This window comes from Ambystoma mexicanum, chromosome 1p (genome assembly GCF_040938575.1).
Source record: "Ambystoma mexicanum isolate Mex_15411 chromosome 1p, UKY_AmexF1_1, whole genome shotgun sequence".
Lineage (NCBI taxonomy): Eukaryota > Metazoa > Chordata > Amphibia > Caudata > Ambystomatidae > Ambystoma > Ambystoma mexicanum.
This window is the reverse complement of record NC_090921.1, coordinates 976,898,100-976,922,001: the sequence shown is the minus strand read 5'-3', so window position 1 is coordinate 976,922,001 and position 23,902 is coordinate 976,898,100. Positions and strand designations below refer to the sequence as shown.

General features: G+C 44.1%; 1 protein-coding gene across 3 annotated transcripts in view; it reads left to right on the top strand.

The window, feature by feature from the left end:
- CCDC102A (coiled-coil domain containing 102A) overlaps positions 1 to 23,902 on the top strand; it is a 659,386-nt gene that overhangs the window by 245,062 nt on the left and 390,422 nt on the right. Inside the window, exon 1 of one of the 3 annotated variants that reach the window (XM_069654184.1) lies at positions 20,460 to 20,563. The exons of the other annotated variants lie outside the window; for them this stretch is intronic. The gene's annotated coding sequence lies outside the window, so the exon portion shown is untranslated. Of the gene's footprint in view, positions 1 to 20,459; positions 20,564 to 23,902 lie in introns of those variants that run through there. 3 annotated transcript variants of the gene reach the window in all.

Below are 23,902 nucleotides of genomic sequence, written 5' to 3'. Positions count from 1 at the left end.
TTTCACACAATGGGGATTCCCAGAAATAGATTTGTTTGCAACTCTGGAGAATTCCCAATGCCAAGATTACGCCGCCAGGTACCCCTAGAACCAATCCAAGGGGAACGGTCTATCGATACCATGGTCAGAGAAATTTGTTTATGCTTTTCCCCCCGACTCTCCTTCTCAACAAGATAGTGCACAAGATGCACCAGAAACAAGTTACCATGATACTGGTGGCCCCAATGTGGGCCCGACAGCCATGGTTCGCTCACTTGATGGAGATGTCTCTATCTCCTCCAGTGAAACTTCCCTGCCCGTACAACATGCTGTCACAGGACAAGGGCAGGACTCTGCATCCATGCCCTCAGACCATGAACTTAGCAGCCTGGCTCCTGAGATCATAGAATTTGGACATTTACAGCTCCCGCGGAGATGCATGGACATTCTCAAGGAAGCAAGGAAACCTAACATTCGCCACTGTTATTCTAGCAAGTGGAAAAGATTTGTCATCTGGTGTAAAAGTAAGAGCATCAACCCTTTTGACTGCTCTCCCACACAAATTGTTCTTTACCGGACCCATTTACTGGACTCAGGTCTAGTGTTTAATTCTATTAAAGTCCACCTAGCGGCACTTTCTGCATACACCACTTCTCAACTTAAAGTGTCATGGTGGAAAGTCACAGTTATCAAAGCCTTCATGGAGGGAGTAAAGAGGATCCACCCTCCGATAGCAAACCCAGCTCCCGGGTGGGACCTAAATGTGGTACTTACCAGGCTCCTGGGCTCACCCTTTGAACCCATGCACAAGGCAACTCTTAAAGACCTCACTCTTAAGACTGCTTTCTTAATAGCTATCGCCTCCATTAGGAGAGTAAGTGAACTACAAGCGCTCTCTATTCTAGACCCCTTTGTGACAGTTCACAAAGATAAGGTGGCTCTACGCACACACCCTAGCTTTGCACCGAAATTCATTTCTAAATTCATGTCAACCAGTCAATAGAACTACCAACGTTCTTTCAAAACCCTTCAAATTTAGGAGAAAAAAGCCTGCATACACTCGATGTGCGCAGAGACGTTATGTTTTATATGGGAAGAACTAGACCACTGAGAAAGACTAATCAGTTCTTTGTCTCGGTGGCAGCAGGAAGAGAAGGAGATGCAGTTTCAAAATCCACTATATCTAGATGGATTGTACAATGCATCACTCTCTGTTTCTCTCTTGCTAAGAGAGAACTACCCTTCAAGCCAAGAGCACACTCTACTCGAGGCACTGGGGCTTCCATAGCATTCATTGCAAATGTCCCACTTGAGTCCATTTGCAAAGCGGCAACCTGGAGTTCTGTACACACCTTTACAAAACACTACTGTCTAGATGCCCACTCTAGATCTGATTCACAGGTGGGACAAGCAGTATTAAGACATCTACTAGATGGGGAGCAGGTGCAAGTGGATCTACGTCGCCTGGCCTAGGCCCCGCCCACCTAGTGCCTTCCTGCCTGCCGCTCTTTTTCACCACTTAGCAAGCCCCGCCCACCTGGTGCCTTCCTGCTTCCTGCTCTTTTTCACCACTTAGCAAGCCACGCCCACCTGGTGCCTTCCTGCTTCCTGCTCTTTTTCACCACTTAGCAAGCCCCGCTCACCTGGTGCCTTCCTGCTTCCCACTCTTTTTCACCACTTAGCAAGCCCCGCCCACCTGGTGCCTTCCTGCTTGCCACTCTTTTTCACCACTTAGCAAGCCCCGCCCACCTGGTGCCCTCCTGCCTGCCGCTCTTTTTCACCACTTAGCAAGCCACGCCCACCTGGTGACTTCCTAATTGCCGCTCTGTTTCCCTACTTAAGGAGCCCTCCAGCTTCTTTTCCTTTGCAGATGGGGAGCAGGTGCAAGTGGATCTAGGTCACCTGGCCTAAGCCCCGCCCACCTGGTGCCCTCCTGCCTGCCGCTCTTTTTCACCACTTAGCAAGCCCCGCCCACCTGGTGCCTTCCTGCTTCCCGCTCTTTTTCACCACTTAGCAAGCCACGCCCACCTGGTGCCTTCCTGATTGCCGCTCTGTTTCCCTACTTAAGGAGCCCTCCAGCTTCTTTTCCTTTGCAGATGGGGAGCAAGTGCAAGTGGATCTAGGTCACCTGGCCCAAGCCCCGCCCACCTGGTGCCTTCCTTCACCATCACTGTCTTGTGGCCAATGCTGGATTTGACTTTTATGGACTTCATTCATTCACGGTGCGTCACTCTTTCTCAACTCTCATGCTGGACTTCCTTTGCATCTTGTACTCATGGTGGCCCTGAATCATGCTGTTCCCATCTTCATCTTGTATCCTGGCCTGCAACATTATGTGTTACTACTGAACTCTGCAATTGTATTCACTCTCCACTCTTGCTTCTCCACTCTTTTTGACTGCTTACTCTCTTTTCTCTCCTCCTTTCCCTTCTCCCTTTTCCTATCTCCTCCCCTTACTTTGTTCTATGCACTTACTCTATCAGAAGTGTCCCTGCACCTAATATGATAGCAACCTCGTCTGTTTCCTCCATCCTCCCATTACTGTTTTTTTCCTCCCCACCACCCCTCCAGCACTATCTGAAATGTCGTTAGGCCTAGTATGATAGTCGCTTGTTTTGTTCCTCCCCTCCTTTTCTGCACCCCTCTCCCTCACCTTTTGTTTTTCTCCGGCTCTACCAGAAATTTCGTCAGGCCTAGTACGGTAGTCGCCTGTCTGTTTCCATTTCCTTCCCACTCTCCCCCTTCCTTCCTTATCTATGTCTTAGCTCTTGCACTATCTGAAATGTCGCCAGGCCGAGTACGATAGTTAATTTCACATCCTTACTGTTCATGGCCTGTAAGAATGTGGTTGTATTTTCCCTTGTTCCCTCCCTTTGCCTTGAAGCGCTTTGAAACACATTGTGTATAGGCGCTATATAAATAATCACATCATATCATACTGTTCCTTCTCACAACCCACCTCCAACTCCGGGTACTGCTCGCTAGTCTATGCACAGCATTTGATTCTAAGCAGATTAACAAACATGAGAAGACAATGCATTACTTACCGTAAAAGCATTTCTGATGGTTGTATCTGTTTAGATTCACATGCGCCCACCCTTCCGCCCCGCTCAGATGGAAGGAACATAGACATCCTTTTTATATCTCTCTTTTCTATACTCGCTCACGTCTAGAAGGCTCCCTCAGGGCAGAAAAAATACAAACAGAGGGACCTTGACACGTGAGGGATTGTGGGTATACCGCACGTCACTATAGGGATAGTGTTACAGACCCGACTTGTCGACGTCCCCTTTTCGACTACGAAAAACAAAATGCAATAGTCTGCAGTGACCACTGGATGTCGGACTATGCACAGCATGTGAATCTAAGCAGATACAACCATCAGAAATGCTTTTACGGTAAGTAATGCATTGTCATACCTAATTTGCTACGGCAGTTGTTCCATCCGCAGTAAAAGAGGCCTTGATTAGACCGCTTTTGAAAAAGACTGATCTTAATCCAGCTGCATCTACAAACTACAGACCAATCACCAAACTGCCCTTTCTGTTAAAAATCTTGGATCGGGTAGCCTACATTGAAGTGCAGCACTATATTGAGAAGGCAGGCCTTCTTGGTCAAAGACAATCCGGTTATAGGAGTGCACGTGGCACGGAGACAACACTCCTAGATCTCAAGTCCAGCATGCTTAAGATGATGGATGCTGGAGAAGTTGCCATTTTGATAATGCTTGGTCTATCTGCAGCTTTCGATCTGGTTAATCATGAGCTGGTGTCAGACAGACTCATGAGTACTGCCAATTTGTCCCCAGAGGCAACGGCCTGGGTCAATTCCTTTTTGACTGGTAGCATTGCCAGGGTCTTTTTTGAAGATAGTTTTGCCAAACCTGTAGTGCTGGAATGTGGGGTGCCGAAAGGATCCAGTCTCTCTCCAACATTATATAGTATTTTTACAAAACCTTTGTTTAACATGTTGAATGAGAGGTATTTTTCATACAAACTATGCTGTTCATCCCCAGGTCCTGTTTCAACTGACGAGTGAGCGCAGGGAAGATATGTTCCACCTTAAAGACGGAGCTGGTTGGCTCATAACTATCTTGTGCTCAATGATAAGCTGTTGATAGTTTGAACGCCTGACCGTCTGGAGAAACTGGGGAATAAGTCCCAGAGCTTTGATGTTGCAGGAATTCATGTTGAGGTGGCCTTTAAACTTAAAAACTCTTGGCATATATTTCAATTCCAATCTTTCCATGAGGCATTAAGCCAATAATATAGGGTCCACCTGTGCCTACTATCTCAACCGATGTTGTGGAATTCTCTTCCGTCTGACTTCAGATGTATTAAAGCCATCTTGCCTTTTAAACGTGCTCTGAAGACTCATATGTTCAAGTGATTGATCTTTTTGTCTTGATACTATTATGTGTTTACTGATCACTGTTTTGACACAGTTTGTGATTTGTATGCTTCTTGTTTGTTTTGTTGTTTCTTATGTCTTGGTGTTCATTGATTATATACCCTGATGCCTACGGGTTTTTTGTGCTCTATAAAATATATATACCATAAATAAGGGCTCTCTATGCTTCCTAACCTTCCCACTTCTTGCAAATAAAGTAGTCTTGGTATAATATATATCAATAAATCAAAACAAAGAAAATAGGTGTCACAAGGCAAAGAACACGTTTTACAACAGTCAGGACTATCCCTCTGACAACAGACTTGCTTTGAACCAATCCACCATAGCAATTCGTCTTTACAAGGGCAGGAAATTCTGTACTTAGTTGATTCATCTTTGAACCTCAAGACGAGAACGAATCACGTGGAACTCTGTTGGGATACAGTCTATTCCAAAGTCCTATGCCATAGAGGGGAAGACTAAGAGCTCCAAGGCAGAGGAATTGTTATGCCTCCCAAGACACTTCTTTGTTCTTGCTTCAATACCTTTTAGTAACTTGTTGGGGCCCCCTCAATTTCTTACTCCCGCTTGAAGCACTGAGAACAACCACCCCCAAATCCACAATCCATGCACAGCCAATAAGGATCGTCAAACCCACCCAGGCCTTCCCTAACATCATGAGCACCGAAAGGAACTCTGTGTTCAGATCACAATGTCCTTCAATGCACCTTTTAGCGACTGATATCCCCCCTTTCATCCTGATGAATATGCTATTTTGTAATCCTTATGCAACCCTTATGCTGCCTTTTTGGATTAAATATAATACTCATTGTTACACGTTTGCCACCGCCTTCGTCCTTGCGTGCATTCTGGGCCAGCTGGGCTTGTTGGCCCCTCGCTGTTTGTCCCAGCTTTTTTACTGGCACAAATATTGGTCATGGACCAAGATGTTGTTTCTGAAATGTGCTGTGGAAGAGGCCAAAAATGCAATTATCCTTTCTTCAATCATTTTAAGAGTATTGATTTACATGGCATGACTAAGGAATAAATAAATAATTAACCTCAGTTGACTAAAGGTGAGTTAAACTTGCTTTCTTATTCTCCCAACCCCTTAATCATACAAAAATGGTTCAAGAAGTGATAGGTGTTCTACAGATGATATTCCAGCTTTTCTATGGGCTCCACAAGTCTTTGCCAGATCTAGGAGGCCAAATATATTTTTTCTAAAAGAATGTTCTTGGCTCACAAGATGGAAACATTTGTGATTGACCAGATTCTAGCCCCAGATCTGGTGATCACCTTGCCTTTAGCAGTGTAAACCATTAACATCATGTCCATGGGTATGCGTTTTTCATTCTTCCAAAACAAGACACCACACCCCAAGCACCTGGGAGGTTCTTAACGTTTTTTTTTCTATATGCCCAGCATCATTATATCTACTTATAAAGGAAATGCCTACCTATTAAACTAGTAGCCAGGATTACTACATGGTCTACTGTAAACGTGGGCAACTTATTGTGTGTGGTGTTTCCTGCTTAGCAAAGCATAGCTGCTGATTTAGGCACATTCACTGTAACATCAACATTTGTCATAAAACAGTCCATGTGTGGATCAATAGTTGGAGAGATCTAAGAGTTCTCCTGATTGATGCAGTGCTTTCGGCATAGGCAAGAACCGGAATGTAAATATCTCCCAAGCAGGACTCAGCCTTGTTACCAAGTAAACTGTAATACAGACTGTTAATAAAGAGAGGTGCGTAACGCCACCCATCTAACACGTATATTAGCACCCTGTGGGAGTGGAGGGGGACAGCCTCCCAGCCAATCAGGAGGCTCAGAACAGGGTCTTTATATCATGGTAAACCCCACGTTCCGAGCAGCCTAGGAAGCAGGAGGCTGCCATCTTCTCTGCCGGGAATGTGGTATGTGTGCGCCCGCACTGACCTCCCCCCCCCCCTCCTTCTCACCCACCCCGACCTCAATTTAAACCTCCCTCCCTCACCTCCACCCCACTTACCTTGTTCTCCTTTGTCCCTTGCCGATGCTGGGAACACTCAGTGTAGTTCCCTTCTCCCTAATCCATGGTTGCCATGTTTGTTTGCAGCAACCATCGTGTTCCTCAACTTAAAAAAAACAAAAAAAAACTGTAAGCATATTAACATTGCATGTTTACTGGGATGCAAATAGCCTCCGCGCAGGGGCTTTACCCGGGCAGCTAATGCCCAGCTGACATTCGATTGCACATGTTTCCGTACCTTGAAGTGTGAGAACTAATGTATTCACTAAATCTTCAAACACAATTCAAGACCCTTAAACATTGCTTAAGGTTTACCCTATTAACTTTGTCAAAGGCTGTACTCTGGTCTATGAATGATGGGTAGATGTTTTCTTTTTTATGTGTAGAGCTTCAATATAATTTAATACAAACTTAAATATCTATGCCTTCAGAGAACCCCAGTTGTATCATTGGTAAAATATTCTCTTCATGGACCATGCTTGCAGTATGGCTAAAATGGCTCTTCTACATATCTTCAAATGGCAGTCATCTAAAGAAATGGGTCCATAGGCTGCTGGACAGTCCCTGGTTCCCTTTTTAAAAATCAGATAGAATAGCTAGTTTCCATGATTTAATTATGAGATTAATGATGTTTGCTAGCAACAGAGCCCAGGTGTCCTCCAGGCTCCTAAAAAGATCAGAAAGGATACCATCTGGTCCAGGACTTCTTCTTGGGGCCTGTTTGCGTTTGGCTATTAGAATGTCTTGTAATGTAAATCTGATCACCATACCCTTAATATCTGCAACTTTGGGCTTTCACTCACCACCAAGTGACCCGGGCTGAATACATTATTCATGTTGGCCTATTTAGAGCAGTTAGACATCCCCACAGTCTTGTACATTATTTTCAATCTGATGTAGTTAGGGCCATAATTTACCAATTTCAAGAATCTTCTACAGTTTACTTGACAGGCTGCAACCTTTAGTTCCATGCCAGAACATCCAATTTGGCTTTATGTGCAGCGATGTCTCTCTTGGACATCGCGCAGGCATTTATCATTTGAACCCTTACAGTGGCCGGGGCTCTAAGCAGATCTAACAAATCCCTCTTTGCAGATCTACCTTTAGCATCAAACCGAACTTGTTCAAAAGAGTGATTTCTATTTACACTTTGCTTGAATAAAGTGGAAGAAATGTGTTTCCCAACATTTTCAAAAAGTACAAGTGCCACCACTGGTCCTACCTCAGACTCAAGTAGATCATAAGTTAATGGCAAATTAGATCTAATTATCCACTCTTGCGCAGTGAATTCTCTAATATGATCACACTTAATACTTATTCTGGAGGAAGGCAACCGAGCCCCAGCAGTACACTTCAAATTTTCAATGCGTGGGGGTTTAGTTCGCCAATTCATTTTTAAAACAATGTCATGATGATCACTAAATCATTTAGGCAACTCTTGGCACTGCAGGATTAAACACCATTTGATAGACAAAAGGCACACAATAAAATCAGTTGACGAACAGCCTTCAAGACCTTTTGAAGGTATACTTTCCTGGTCTCTTTGTAGAAAATAGACCATTAACGGTACAAAGACCCTGTTTCATCAACCAAGTATGCTAAGTCAGATATAGGAGACGGACAAGAGGACATGTTTAAACAGGATGCTTTATTTCTGAAGTTAAAGAAAACCTACTAAACGTTTCTGCTAAGATGAGTTCTCTTCTTTATTCTAAAAAAACAACAAATGGGTGCTCATCAGGATGTCCAACAAATAAACGTGGTCCTCAGTTAAACCTATGCTATCCTAATATCTGACGCGACATTTTCGCAAGTGCTGGTTAGCTGGTCTGTCGTACTTCTGCTGAATTCCTGTTGTGCTCTTGGAAGACTGTCACATCAACACACTACGTCTTCAGTTATACTGAAGGACTTTGCTTGCCAGTAAATAAGTCTGGAACAGAATGTCTTATCATTGTGGACAAATATTGGACAAAAAGTGGATAGAACCGATAGTAGATGGAACGGGTAGAGTGGATGGAACGGGTAGAGTGGATGGAACGGGTGAAGAGGATGGAACGGGTGAAGAGGATGGAACGGATGCAGTGGACGGAACGGACGGAACAGAACGAGGAGTGGAAGGTAGGGATGAAGTGGAAGGTAGGGATGAAGTGGAAGGAACCGATAGAATGGAAGGAAACAAATAGAGTGGATTGGCACGGATAGCGTGGCTGGAGCGGATAGCGTGGCTGGAGCGGATAGCGTGGCTGGAACGGAGGAGAGGGTAGAACGTATGGAAAGGATAGAGTGGATGGAATGGATGGAGTGGATGGAGTCGATTGAACGGACGGAATGGACAGAAAGGACAGAGTAGATAAAACAGACAGGGTGGATAGTGTAGATGGAATGGATGGAACGGATGAAATGGGTGGAATGGATGATGTGAATGGAACCAACAAGGGGATAGAACAGATGGAAAGGATGAAATGAAGGAGTGGATGGATAGAGTGGATAGAACGAACGGATCAAATGGAACAGACGGAGCGGCTAGAACGAACGGAGCAGATAGAACGAACGAACGGAGCGGATGGAGCAAATGAAGTGGATGGAACAGATGAAGTGGATGGAACGGATGAATAGAACGGATTGGAGTGGATAGAAAAGATAGGGTGGATGAAGGACAGAGTAGATGGAGTGGACGGAGTGGATACAGTAGATGGGAAAAGATGGAAAACGAAGGGAAAAGATGGAAAGGGTGAAACAGATGGAACGGATGGAACTGATGAAGTCGATGGAATGGATGGATTGGATAGACTGAATATAGAACGGATGGAGTGTATGGAAAAGACAGAGTGATTGGGACAGATGGAAAGGATGGAGTGGATGGCAGGGGCGGAGTGGATGGAAAGGATGGAATAGATGGCAAGGATGGAGCGGATGGAGCGGTTAGAGCGGATGGACCGGACGGATCAGATGGAGTGGAGAGAGCGGATGGAGTGGATCCAGCGGTTGGAGCTGTTAGAGTGGATGGAACGGATGAGTGGATGGAATGGATGGAAAGGATCGAACGGATAGAACCGATGGAAAAGGTGGATGGAGCGGATGGAAACAATAGAATGAATGGAGTGGAAGGAAAAAACAGAGTAGATGGATTGGAGTGGATATATCTCTGTATCTCCTACTTACGCTATGTATATGCCATGTACCTGTATCCCCATGTTATCTGTATCACATGCTTACCCTATCCATCCTGTGGCTTTATGTACGTGTGCCGTTATGTATGACCCCTGTCCTGCTTTCGTGCTTGATCGCAGACGCTTTGCATATAACCACCATATCTCACTACTATGCTTACTCTCGCCTATAAACCATCATTCAACTAGAACAGCTATGCTATGACACATTCGACCTAGCAGTTCTCATACTAACATGACCCCATGAACACCTCATCATACTAATAAAACACAGCTAGCTGAGCACATTCCAGCTAGCTGGGCACATTCTGGCTAGCTAGGAGTCTCCTCAGGCCTAACGGAGCCAGAACTCAGTCTGGATGTCCAGCCTCCAGACTGAACACATCCAACTGATTTCCTCAGCACCTCACCCACTGCTAAGAAGCAGCTATCATGCAATAACCACACCAGCTGCACACATATCCGGTGCACCCACGCACCATAAAACACACTCTCTCTCCACTGACTTGAACTGTGGTTCCCGAGGGCATTCCACCTACCAGCGCTTTGAGGTTTTACCAATGATACATAAGGCGCTATATAAATGCCAAGGAATTGACATAACAAAACTGCTCCTTTTTCTTATTTTCAGTGGTGAAAATAGTGGGCTCCGCCTACTTTACCCTAAACCCTACATAATCGCAGGCGCGCGCACGCGCTTTTTCGCAAGTGCTTTGGGAAGTGCTGGTTTGCTGGGAGGCTGGCGGCTGGGGTAAGGTAGATTTATTGACCTTGGTTGGAAGAAAGGTGCTTTAAGGCAAGTTTCTAAGAAGGTGATTAAATGTCAATTGGGTATCAACTAACGCCAGCTATGCCGTCGGCGAAGCATATTGAAAGCGCAATGCTAAATGTTAAAAAAAACACCGAGAAGGTCTGTACATAGTGTTAATTTAACACAGAGTGCTGGGGCAGGCACAAAAGCGCGGTCTATTTCAATGACTACTGACATTCAAAAATTCTGCTCAAAGTCAGCTGGAGCAGAGTAACGACCAAGTCCACCGCAGCTGCAGTTAGGCTGAATGATCATGATGAGGGCGAACAAACTAACTGCACAAGCAAGGTTTTGGTGAATCATGCAATTGACTTGTGCACCCCGTCTGACCCGCTATTAATATTAACAGCGGGATGTATGGCCGTGGCAGCAAATGGATCTGAAGTAATGTCTGAGCAGTTGCTAGAGAGGGCAATGACGGCTCAGATACATATGTCCCTCGTGTCGCAACCGACAATGTACTCTCCTATTGTGCAAACTAATGTATCTGTGTCGGGTTGTGAGCAAAATGGCATGGGATCTCCGAGCACATTGCCCATAGTTGATGGAAGGGGCATAACAATGCTTCACTCCTGCAGAAAGGAGGAAGGGAATTGTCTCAATCTCCTATTATGTTTGCAGCTTCGGGGGACGAGTTGTCGGTTCTGTCAATTTCACTCAATGAGCCGAGGAAAGGGAAAAAGTAGATGCAAGCTAGCAACGGAGATAATGGCTGGCGAACCCATGTCTAGTGTTGATTTGAGTTTGCAGGCGATGAATACAGCACTGTTCTTGCTTGCAAAGTTGTATGAAACTTTGGATGAGAAGTTGAGTGATCAGTCGAAGCTAATGTTGCAATTAATTGAAATGCATCACAATACATTGCAGAAAGCAACTGTGAAGACGTCAGTAGAAAAGGGTCTCTCTCAGTTATGGCCAATGGCGAAGCAGAGAACACGGGGGGGGGGGGAGAAAGAGCAGATTCAGCAAGTGGATGAATTGGTAGTTGTATCTAAGCACTCTGTGCCTGGGGAAATGCAAGTAATGAGAAATGGATGTGTGAATGATGTGGTGAGTGAATTGCTAACTTCAGACAGTGAGATAGAGACAAATGGGCAGAAAATGCAGTCTGAAAATGTCCAGTGTGGTGCAGTGTCGAATGTGAAACATAACTAAGGCGGGAAGAGATAGCTAAATCTGAAGCAACGTATTTTGCCAGATCTGAGATGGCTGGAAGATAGACTGGAATAGGAAACTAGTAGGGCCTGAACCTATAAAGAAAGAGTCTATAAAATCGATGAATGAAAAAGGAGATGCCAGTACAAATAAAACAATAGGAGAAAAGAATAAGTGCAAGCTGAGTACCCATCATTAGCCAGTGTCACAATGTAGAGGAGGACATTTTGGCACTTACGATCTTAACCGAACCAGTGTATTGAATATTTTGGGTGAGGTACTGATGCTAGAAGACTTGCGCTCAACTGATTTGGCACAGATTGAATTCGTAGATGACTGTGACACGTCAATCGTAAAGACGTGGAAGTTATCGGCATATTAATTAATATGATCTGGCAAGCAAGGGAGGAATTGTATAAACTGGGATTTATACTTTCACAATACCTGGCACAACAATATGCAAATACAAGTCATATAATAAATGAGTGTTTCGAGCCATGCTGTTCTTCAGAGGCTTAGATGCTCATCTATATCAATTGCTTTCATTGGCGGTTCACTTGAAATAATTGTGATATGCCAATTCAGGCATTAACTATAATCTTCGCTGTTGCGGCTCAGTAACATATTGCGGTCTTTCGGCTTGTTTCCGCATTGAGAGGAGCATCTAAGCCTCAGAAAAAGAGCATGGCTCGAAACACATGTCAGGCTGATGTTCATTGAATAAATTCATTAATTTTGTTTAAAAACATATGCTAATTAGCATTTACTACCAGACAATGTGCGCAGTGTGATTGTAATGTTCTAGAAGCGTATTTCCTTCTCTGTGGTGTATTAGGCAAAATACCCACAACTGACTCGCTCACCTGCAGCCGTTGGTATATGACTACCTGTGTGCTTGCCCTCCGGTATCTAAGTATCCTTTGCCACAACCCTCACATAGCATTTAATAAATGAGGGGAGTGAGTCTCAGACTCGCAATTTGTCGATGATCCCTTTTAAAGATAACATGTTCCCAAGGCCCTCTGATGTCTCATCGAGAGATAGAACAAGTCAATGAATTGAGGAATGGTTGGGGGAGGAATTAACAACCGCAGGAATGTAGATTGGCCTCATGGAATACAAGACGGTATAAACATTTGGCATCAGCAATATTAAACCCCCTAAATGCATACGATATAGTAGTGTTGCAGGAAATTTGGTTAACGCAGCCTCCAATTTGGGATGATTATGCATTGTCCTTGGTTCGGGCTAAATTAATGTCGCGAGGAAGGCCAATGGCAGGCCTAATAGTTGCAGTAAAGGTGTCATCAGGCTTAAGAATTATGTCATGGCCTTCGCCAAATATGTACCAACAGTTGGTGAAGATTCAGGCAGGACCCTTTTACATTGCCATTATAAATATATCCTGGAATCATGTTCGGATTAGCAACAGCGTTTTTGTGAAGGATCTGGTGACTTTATTAAATCTAGTAGCAAGTGATCCGGTGATTAACTATACAATCATAGGGGGATATTTTAACATCAATTGCCTGGCCGTACCTGGTGCCGAATTAACTAAACTGGCAAAGGAATGTGTGTCACTAATGAAAGAAAGGAAATGTGTATTGCTTGATGGGTCCACGCCAGAAGATTGTCCTCCAAGAAAGACATGGAAAAGAGGCAAGCAAAGCCTGTTGATTGATTATATATACACATATATATATATATATATATTTCTGAGGCTTGTGGAATCTGCTTAGATCACATGCTGTGCATAGGCCGACATCTAGTGGAAGCTGCAGAGTATTAGTTTGTTTTTCGAAACTCGAAAATGGGCGTCGACACAGGGCGTGCCAGTAATACTATCCCTAGTGTGACATCCACTGTACCCAATATCCCTCACGCGTCTAGGATCCTCAGATTGTTTTTTTTCTGACATGAGGTAGCATGAGGAGTAGCACGAGTACAGATAATCCAAGCAGATAGATAGAAAGGTAAGACTACAAGCAACCATGCGCCTTCTCTCAGAGGGGAGGAAGGGTGGGTCGCATGTGAATCTAAGCAGATACAAGCATCAGAAATACGATTACGGTGAGTAATGTATCCCTTCTGAGGCTTGTGGAATCTGCTTAGATCACATGCTGTGCATAGATTAGCGAGCAGTACCTGAAGAAGGAGGTGGGATGTGAGAAGGGTCATGAGCAAATAAGTGTCCCCTGGTGGAGGGTTTGAAATAGGAGGGTGAAGTCTCTTTACTCCTTCCATGAAGGCTTTAACTACTGGTACTTTCCACCATGAGACCTTGTTATGGGAAGTGGTGTATGCCGACAGGGCTGCCAGGTGTACTTTCAGTGAGTTAAAGACCAATCCTGCATCTAGCAGGTGGAGCATGTATGTAACAACAGTGGAAGGAGTGCAATCAACTGGGTTGATTTGTCTACTCTGGCACCAGATAACGAATCTCTTCCACCTGTCAAAGTAACAGTGCCTTGTGTTTGGTTTCCTAGATTCCTTTAGGATGTCCATACACCTCTGTGGTAAATTGAGATGTCCTAACTCTATGACCTCAGGAGCCATGCTGCCAGGTTAATTGAGTTGGGTTGCTGATGCACTGTTTGACCTTGGTGCTGGGACAGTAGGTTGTACCAGGCTGGAAGTTTGATGGGCTCGCACACCGCCATCCTGCATAGGTGTGGGAATCACCGTTAAGTGTGCTTTTCAATCTGATTTGGAAAGGCTGCAGTAAGCAAGTGCTGCACAATCTTGGTCTTGCACTGTTGGATGTGCCGTCTGCCAAGTAGTTTCAGTTGGCGCAGTTTTTAATGCCATTCCATAAATCACACGTGCCTGACATAAAATCAATATGTTAGCAATAGGAAGAATAAATACAGTGGCAAGAACGAAAAGGGTTTACTTTGGGATGGCGGTTTTGGGTTTTATATATTTATAATGGATAAAGTTTGCTAAACATATGACAATGGTGGATTACCCTGGTTCCATCATTGAATTTACATATAAGTCACACTGCTAAATTCACTCAGCTCTGTGGGTATTCCCTGCAGCCATACCGAAGGGTAACATGTCCGTGATTACTGAACACCTTTTGGCCCACAAGTAAACTAAAGGCTGTAACGGAAAGAGAGAGAGAGAGAGAGAGAGAGAGAGAGAGGAGAGAGAGAAGGAGAGAGAGAAGGAGAGAGAGAAGGAGAGAGAGGAGGAGAGAGAAGGAGAGAGAAGGAGAGAGAGATTAATTAACATCACCTGCTATACCGCGATAACCATGATATACCGTCATTTGGCAAGAAGGTTATCATACCGTCATAAAACTAATACCGTGACACCCCTAATATATATGCAGATCACAATTTGTTTGCTATTGTAGAAAGATTTGAGATAATAAGTCGGCATGCCAGTGATCATGATTTACTGTCAATGGAGTGGCTGTGGCTGGCTACTATCAGTATGGTACCTGAGCAGATGGGTATGCAAAATCCCATGGTATCTGATGGTAGGAATAGAGTAAGATGGACTCCAGAGAGATGATAGGACCTTGAATTACAAATAAGATATCCACATGATGTGCTATACCCAGAATTGAGTATAACGGATGGCTTGTATGTTGCTGCAATGCAGTCCTTTTCAACAATAGACTCTGGAAAGCATAAAAATAAGAGGAAGCACTTACGTAGCTTTGATCAGGAACTGCAATTAGTGAGAACAAGGTATCGAGCAGATAGAAGGGCCCTGAATAGTGCTACACCTGATGAGAGGGTGGTGGCATTGAATAGTTGAAAACACAGTATAAAAATTGTTTAAAATCGAGGAAAGCGAAAATTATGTTAAATAAGGAGCAGCTGATGTTACAAGTCATAGCCTCAAAAAGCTCGGCATTAATATGGGGGCTGATAAATAGAGCGAATAATGCCTCACAAACTAAAATGCAAATGAATGCAGTTCCCGAGGAAGTGTGGGGGAAATTGTATACAACTTTACATGCTGCTGCCCCAATAGGATGTCCAAAAAAGGAGACCGGCAGGGTCCAGAGAATTATAGGCCGGTAGCGTTATTTGATGCCCCAGGTAAGGTTTTTGCCCAGTTAATCTTAAGAGATTTTAATACTTGGAATCAGACAACAAATACACAGGACCCATTTCAAATGGGCTTTGAGCTAGAAGTGGAAACTTCAGTTAACCTGATGACATTACAGGCAATAAAATCTCATGAGTGACAAAGAAGACCAGCGCTGTATTTGTTTATTGATTTTCAAAATGTGTTTGATTGGTTTCAAGGGAGTTACTGAGAAACAAGTTATCGAATGCAGGGTGTCCAGCCAATTTGTCATTGGATAAATCAGTTCCATTCTAACACAAGCATTCAGGTGCACTTAACCCTTAACGGAAAGCCCCATTGAGACCTTTCGGGAAGTTAAACGGGGTTGTTTGCTTGCATCAACCCTTTTTAACTGTTATATTGCGGACATGAAATATAGCTGGAAAAACATCAAAGCACATTCCCCCTTAATTAAATTACAGGGAGATAGCCTGGATATTCTACGCTGATGACCTGGTGCTGATGGCACAAACACCAAATGGTCTACAAAGTCTTCTGATGCAATTGGAGATGAAGTGAACTTGCGAACTATTCATTTGAATAAATCCAAGGTGATAAGTGCAACGAAGCAGTATCAAAAGAAAATATATACCAAATGGTCTTTGTGCAATAAATAATTGGAAATTGTAGATGATTATAAATAGCTAGGTCTTAACATGAATAATCATAGTTTGAACCAGCCGTATCTGGTGGATCTACAAAGAAAAGCAAAAACAGCTACTTCACAAGTCAGAATTTTATTAGCCAAATATGGTAGATTTTCCTTAACACCTTTGCTAATTTTCTACAAACAAAAAGTTGTACCTATCATCACGTATGGGCCAGATACAAGAAACTGGCGAAGTAGAAAAATGTGGGTACAAATGGAGGGAGCGTACTTGAAAAAGGTTTTAAACCTGCCAAAGAGTGTATCGATGTGTATTTTATGCTATGAACTTGGGTTATCACTATACTCTATGTATATGTGGAAATTGTGTTCCTTATATAGAAAATGCATAATGTCAAGTAAACCAAATACTGTGATGAATATATGATCTGAATACATCATGTCAACATCGGATAAAACTATGAAATTTCAGGGGGGAAAAGCAAAAGTGTCTGATACTGCCTGATATAACGGAAGAGCTGTTGATAAGTAATCGAAATAGAGCCAAAACAAAATTTTGACAGGCGGATTGGATTCTAACAAGAGAGGAATATATGTAAAGGCCGCATTTTTTCATGAGCATAGACCACTACTGAAAAATGTGCAAAGACCTGAAGCATATTTAGTTAGATTTCCTGGGACTAATGCAAGAAGTTATTATTTGAGATTTCGGCTAAATCTGTAGCATACTACAATACTGGCAAACAGAAAAATAATATCCAAAAAGGAAAATGTCTGTAGGTTTTGCCGTAATTCTGAACAGTATGAAACCTTGAAACACTTGCTTACGGTGTGTCCTGTGCTAGTACAAGAACATAGGTTGCATTTTCTTCATAATTTTGTTAATTATAGATTGTTAACCACTGAAAGCTTGTGGGAAAAGTTTTATAATGGACAACAGACATCTTTGAAATTGGCTGTGGTGAATTTTTTGTTGAAATTGAAGTTCGGTGAAGGGATGTTTAACTAAATTATATGATGTTGAAGAGATGCTGCTAAATGGAAGATATTATGTTGGTGATTTAGTGTTCTCTGTTGAGACGGTTTTAGTATATTTTAATATGAAAATATTTGAAGTTTGTCAATGTATAGGAAAAAAATCTTAGTTTGTGTAACAAAGTTGTTTTTATAGATACCTAATGTGGTTTGTTTATCAATGATTTTGTATGAAAATGATGTATTGAAAGGTTGAATGATTTCAACTAAGTCAATAAAATATAAAAAATATTCAAAAGAATAGCTGCCCTACCACTATGAAAAGAAACAAAAGGCAATCTAAATATTGATTTGTAATAGGATTACTTTCTTGGTTAAATCGGTGGTGGCTGTTTTTTGACCCCCATTAATGAGTTCTCAGAAGTCTTTTACTACTATGTGTCTGATAATAAACAACCAAAAAGTGTCTTCCAATGATTTTTCTGGCAAAACAACGGCTTTATCAGCTAATCCAATCAGTTTCTCATGTATCTCCTTCTCAGTGATGTATTAAACATAACCAATTCCTCTGATATTTATCGGTCAGAATTCATAAAACACAGCTCTCCTCTTATTCCTGTTGGATATCTCTAGTTCCAGCCTCAGGTAGGCAATGGGCTTGCTTATCGCAACTTCGGTCCTTGCTTTGGTTGTCATTTCTCTCATGCCCTCCTGGGGTCTTCTAATTATCAGCCCCGTGTGAGCTACGGTGTGGCTTTCCCACCCTCCACCCGTGTGATGCTGCATACCTTCTTTCCATTGGCGGTGCTCAGTTGTAGAAGACTCTGACCAGAGTGGAGCTGCATACTCGTCCTGGCTTCGAACTGCGTTGTCTGCTTCTTCTCTCTGGTTCTTCCCTTTGGCGTCGGAGGAAGAGCAGGCAACTACATCTCTGGTTGCTTAATGTTGCTTCCTCTTTTAGCAGTCCTGGGCTCCTCTGGGCTTCTGCCTTCATCGAAGCAGTAGTGTTCTGTGTTCTGCCTTGTGTTTCCACCCACCACGTTGATTGCATTTCTCCCCGGCTCAGCGTCTCCTGTGAGAGAGGGGCTTCCTCCGCTGCGCGAGGCAGCGTTTCTCGCTCTCCGGCTGATTCTCTTGTCTTAGCACACACGTGTAGTTAGGACCCTTCCTGGAATGGAGGAGAAGATTCCATTGGCACTTCCTCTTTTGGAGAAGGGAGGCAATCCATGTTGGCCATTTGATCCAATAATGAAAGGTTGCTATTCTCTCCCTGAGAGCTACTGTTTTTTGTACAGGTTACCAAGATATAGACACACTTGTCAATTTGTTAGTAAGACAACTAATTCATGCAAGGTATTGGTGAGAATCTGTGTTATATCGAAAGCCAGCAAAGTCTTCACGAAATTTAAAAAACCACCTGCATACCTTTCTCATTGTTTCTTTGTGGCCGTAGTTTTATAGGAACAAAAACCAGATGCAAATCATAGGCCGTTCAAGTTTCTTGTTGGAGGATTTTAGAACCTTTTAACATGGCTACCACTTCCGCAGTGTCTAACTTCCCCCTACAGCCAGCGATGTTCCATAATAAGAATGGAAGCGGGGCTGAGGACAACCCACCTGTTACATTAATTATCTGCCAAATGATTAATGTTGGGGCTCAGAGATGTACTGACTGGGGGACGGTGGGTTGAAAGAGTTTCTGTTCTCATAAAAATGCTATTATTGGCGCCAGACACTTGAGAAGCTAATAGTCAAATGTATTAAGAGAATAAAGGACTTTGAAACGATTCTCTGAAAGTACAGAGCCCCTATGAACTGAAACTTTTCTTGCACCGATTATCAGTGTTTACATGCTGCGGCTTACCATGGATTCTGTTTACCGCACAGTTATGAAATGTTATTACTTTTAGACGGATCTATGTGAAAATGTTGAACCCAACACTGCGAATACCGAAAATGTCGGCTTATCCCCACGAAATGTTTGCACCTTTTCTGCACAAATAAATGAGGGGGGAGACTCGCCCCCACCCCGCAGGGAATCTGGTAAGGTGTAGGCTTTCCTTTTGCCCATAATGGGAGAAAAATAGAAGGACACAAAGTGGGTCAAAATATATACCCTTAATCACAAATTCAATCCTAATTCAACTGAAATAGAACTCAAACCCAATAAAACACAAAATCATAAAAAGTTAAACTCTGCTTATAAATGAATCCAAAGGCAGGTCTTTGAAGGCAATCGTGCAAAGGTTGCTAAGAGTTAGCCGGCCGCGCAGATCTAAGTGTCTGGCTTCTCAAGCACAGCGGCTCAAAGGCACTAAACTTGCAGTTACCACCGCTATATAACCGCTGAAATATAAATCGGATTAAATGCAGGAGTTCGAAAGATCAAGTTAAAAAAAATTAAACTAGTATTACTTCGTGAAGGAGTCACAACCACCAGTGGGCTAGGCCCCTAGGCAAATGAGAAAGTCTGCAGTGGAAGGCCCTCTCTGAGAGACGACCCATGGCAATAAAGCCCTCGATCCCTTCAGCCCGCACTCTGACTTACCGACTAAGCTTTGGCTCTGCCGGTCCTGCATATTTTGAGGTGGAGCAGGTGTGCAGCATTTAAGCTCCTCCCTACCTTGCTCCCGACCAAAGTGGCCCTGCAAATACTTTTCAAAGTGGCCCCCTATTACACATGTTCCGCAAGGCCAACCCTTCTCCAATGAGAACATTTGGAAATAAAACCCAAGAGGCCCAGGGTGCAGCGGACTACCGGGAAATCTCCAGAGTGCCCTACAGGCCAGTCCACCCCTAAAGCCAACCTCTATGAGGCCACACCAATGTCACGTGCACTAAATAAAGACACGCCTATCAAACTGAACACAGCCTACAACTGATGTGCATGTCCAACTAGCAGGGGAATAACACACAAAAAATCCCCCAGTTTATCTTTTGTTTTACCCACCAGTACTTAATCTGGAGACAAAGGTATTGCCCAGTCTGGGACCCTCTTCCTGCAGGAGAGTGGGATGGCGGTGTTAGGGGCTGGGGTGTGCTACTTGTGTTCGTGTATTAAGCCCAGCCGTGTCCAAGGGAGAAGCATTCACGCACTGAAGGGAACCCCAGGGAGACAAGGACATGTAACTGACCCATTGAGCTGCCGGCCCTGGGACAGATGGTTTTAACAAGGCGGGTGGGGGTGGCAGGGGACGGAAGAGGGTGGGGATACGGGAGGGGGGCTGGTTCAGAACCAGAGACAAGTCAGCTGCTGCCCCGGAGACAGAGGTGAGTGCAGCCCTGCTAACTGTGCTGAGCGCAGAGTCGCGTTTTGGGAGCCGGAACGGTTTTGGCCTGTCTCGGAGGGAGACTTCAAAGGGAGACGAGGTGAGTGCTACAACCACCGAGACTGGCGGGAGAGACTGCCGATAGTCGGCGGGGGACTAGTGCGACGGTGGCTGCGGGGATGTGACGGTGTTTACAGCTAGTCTTCCCCAGTTTAGTGATGTGTGCACCCTTCCAGTGTGCAGCATGTGTGTGTGTATCCTGTGTTGCCCCCCCTGGGCGGGCCTCATTTTCACGTTCAGCCATCGGGTTTAGTTTCTTGTAACTCTACCCCCTCGGGCTTTGCGCAATCAATCATCGGGAAACGTCACACCCTAACAGATTTAGGCACTTAAGTAGTTTGAGAAATGCCATGCGAATTGGATGAGGGCGAGGAGCTGAAGAATTCGTACGCTGCCTAAACGTGTTATCTTATCGGAGCGCAATATTTGCAGGATAAAAGTACACGTTAAGAATCGCTCTACACCAATGTACCCAGGCGCATAGCCAGGGGAGCAAGAACGCACACTCGAAGGGGGTTCCGGGAAGCGCTGCAGAGCCATCAGCCCTCAAAATGTTTTTTTTGGCCAATTTGGGGCAGTGTTAATTCACCCTGCTGCTAGTATTTTGACCTATCTGAATAAATAATCTTTAAAATGCACAATTTGCATCACACTTTATTTTTTAAAAAAACGCCCCCTTGGCTACTACTCAGTGTCACAAAAGGAATGAATAGCCATTTGCAACTGTGGGCCACATTTCATTGGTGCCCGAGACAATGTTATGACCCAGCCCGACCCTGATTTTGAGACGGTGATGTATTGGCCTGCCCATCGCACAAGCTGGCAATGTAACTTCATTTCGCAGGGTGGCGCGGTAGACGCCTTTCTAGAGGAGCCCACAGGAAACCCGTGCCAACCTACAATGTGAAATGGTGCAAAGTGGCGGGGAAATTCTGGATTTTACTAGTTCTTCTGGTTACACTCCTGCTGCTTAGGCCCATGGGGTGGCAAAGCAGCTGGCTTCAGTGCATTGTCGTATGTGTGTGCATACAGACAGGGCAATGGGCTTCATAAGTTTGGCAGTGTGGTTAAAATGGTGGCGGTAATACGAGTTTGGGGATAAGGGGGGAGGAAAAAACTCCAGCAAGAAACCGGAGGTAATTCTGCCACTTTACTGACCAATTTGCCGTAATTACTGCCAGTGGTAATACCGCTGAATTCCCCCATGAGTCCAGTGTACTCCAATTAATTGGGACTAACACCACCTACCACAATAATACAGTTTGGTGGTATATCGTCTGATTTACTGCTGAGATACCACCAAACCTTTAGTGTGGACGCATGTGTGCTTTCAGCATCTGCACCAGGGGCGCAGCTAGCCTGAAACTTCTGGGGGAGGGGCTAACACGTCAAATCTATGGGCAGGGGCTACCTTTACAGACATTTTGTGGACTTGCATCGTGCCCCATAGGGATGTTTTTGGAAACTTGTGTCGGTTGTAGCCAATGGTGCAATTGAATGCATATTGAACCAGTGGCATTGCTCAAAAACATGAAGGGTTCGATATACAAAATGCACATTCGGATGGTTCCTACGGTGGTCGTGATTTAATGCATGTTTAAGCCTTGAGCTGCATTTTATGCATTTGCCCACATAACTTTCGAGCTCTATTTAGAACAAATGTGTTGGCCTACAAGCACTACTGCAATACTGTATTATAGTGTTCAGTTGAAAAATACACACATTTCATAGTAAAGCTTTCTGATTGTACACATGCATAGAAAAATGTTAAGCCAAAAGCATTGTTCCTTTATTTCCCATAACCTGAATGGAAAACCACTAGTCTTGAATGCCAACAGACAGCTGGTAAAAATCTATTGCATAGCAGTGTGTTATCAACACTTGAGGAAATGAGGGGGTGCTTTAGTGTACATTGCATGCAATTTTAATTATTTCCACCAGGAAGTTTAAAACAAAGGTATAAATAAATACAGGTGTAATTGTTTGCAGGGCTTAGTTTTTTCACTTTGTAGTGCAAATTGAGTAAATGCCACTTGCTATTTTTGCATGGCATGCAGTGTTTGCTACCTGCCGGCTTTTATGTTATGTTATTTGTCATTTGTATTACCATTGTTACGATTCCAAAGTGCTGTGAGTTGAACGCCCTCGTGGACTGCAGTCCAGGTCAGTAGAGGGAGAGTGGTGCAGTAGAACATGCGTGGGTGCACTTGGTATGTGTGCAATAGGTGGTGTTTAGCTGCATACTAGTGCTAGGTGTGATGCAGGGGTTGTGTAAGATCAGTAGATTGTGTGCAGCAAGACCAATGAGCTATGGCATCTGCGTTCTGGCGGCGCTGGTGCTTGAGAATGACGTTATGTATGCAGCTAGGCCGCTTTCTAAAGACTGTTGAGGTGAACGTGGAGGTGTGTAAGTGTGTGTGCAGCTAGGCCGAATTAATCGAGGCGTGTAGCTGCATTCTATTGTTTGGTGCAGGAGCAAGAGTTTGCATAATGGTGTGTTTGAGTGTCTGTGATTTCCAAGGCGACCTTGTTCTTGTTCACCTTCCAGTGCCTGTAGAGGGCATGGCATCTCCCTGTTTCTTGATGGATCAGATTGTCGGTTGGCATTCAGTGGTCAATGTCTGAAAGACATTCTGCTAGGTCAGGGCTGGTGTAGGTGGTCGATTTAGGAATTCTCAGGATGATGTGTGTGTCATCCGCATAGTTATAGCAAGTCTGTAAGAAACCAAAGGATTTGTGCCAGCATGAAAATTTCATGCTGGTGTAAATGCGTGTGCCTTTGCATGATGGAGTGGATGGGGTGGTGGAAAAAGCAATTCCCTTCCATGCCTCCTCTTCGCCATTCAATTGAGTGAAAATATGGCGCAGTGAAAAAAGCATGTTTAAAACACAGACATATACATTATACACATGCTTTTTATGCTAGGTCATAATAAACCTGATCGGCACTTTAAAATAAATTGTGGGTCGGGGGGAGCAGCCAATCTGGTTCCTTGGATCACGGGCTGGAACCTGGAGGCTGCTTCCCCCGCCCCGCCATCTTCCCCCACCGTCCCTTATCTTTTTTGTTTTCCTCACCCCCCTGGCCCACCCACTTACCTCTTTTCTTTAGCGGCAGGGACGGACTCTACGCCAGTGCGCTGCTGCTACTGGTCTGTGGCTGCCATGAAAATGGAAGAGGGGCTTCGTAAGAAGACGTGCCTTCCATATCCATGGCGGCCATCTTTCGATAGTATTTTCATTCAATGAACGGGACACACGTGTCCCGTTCATTGAATGAAAATACATTTTTCTTAGCACTGAGGATTTCCGGTTTGGAAACCCGGGGTGCTCATAGCCTTAAGACCAGATACGGCCTGCCGGCACGGGTTTTATCGGC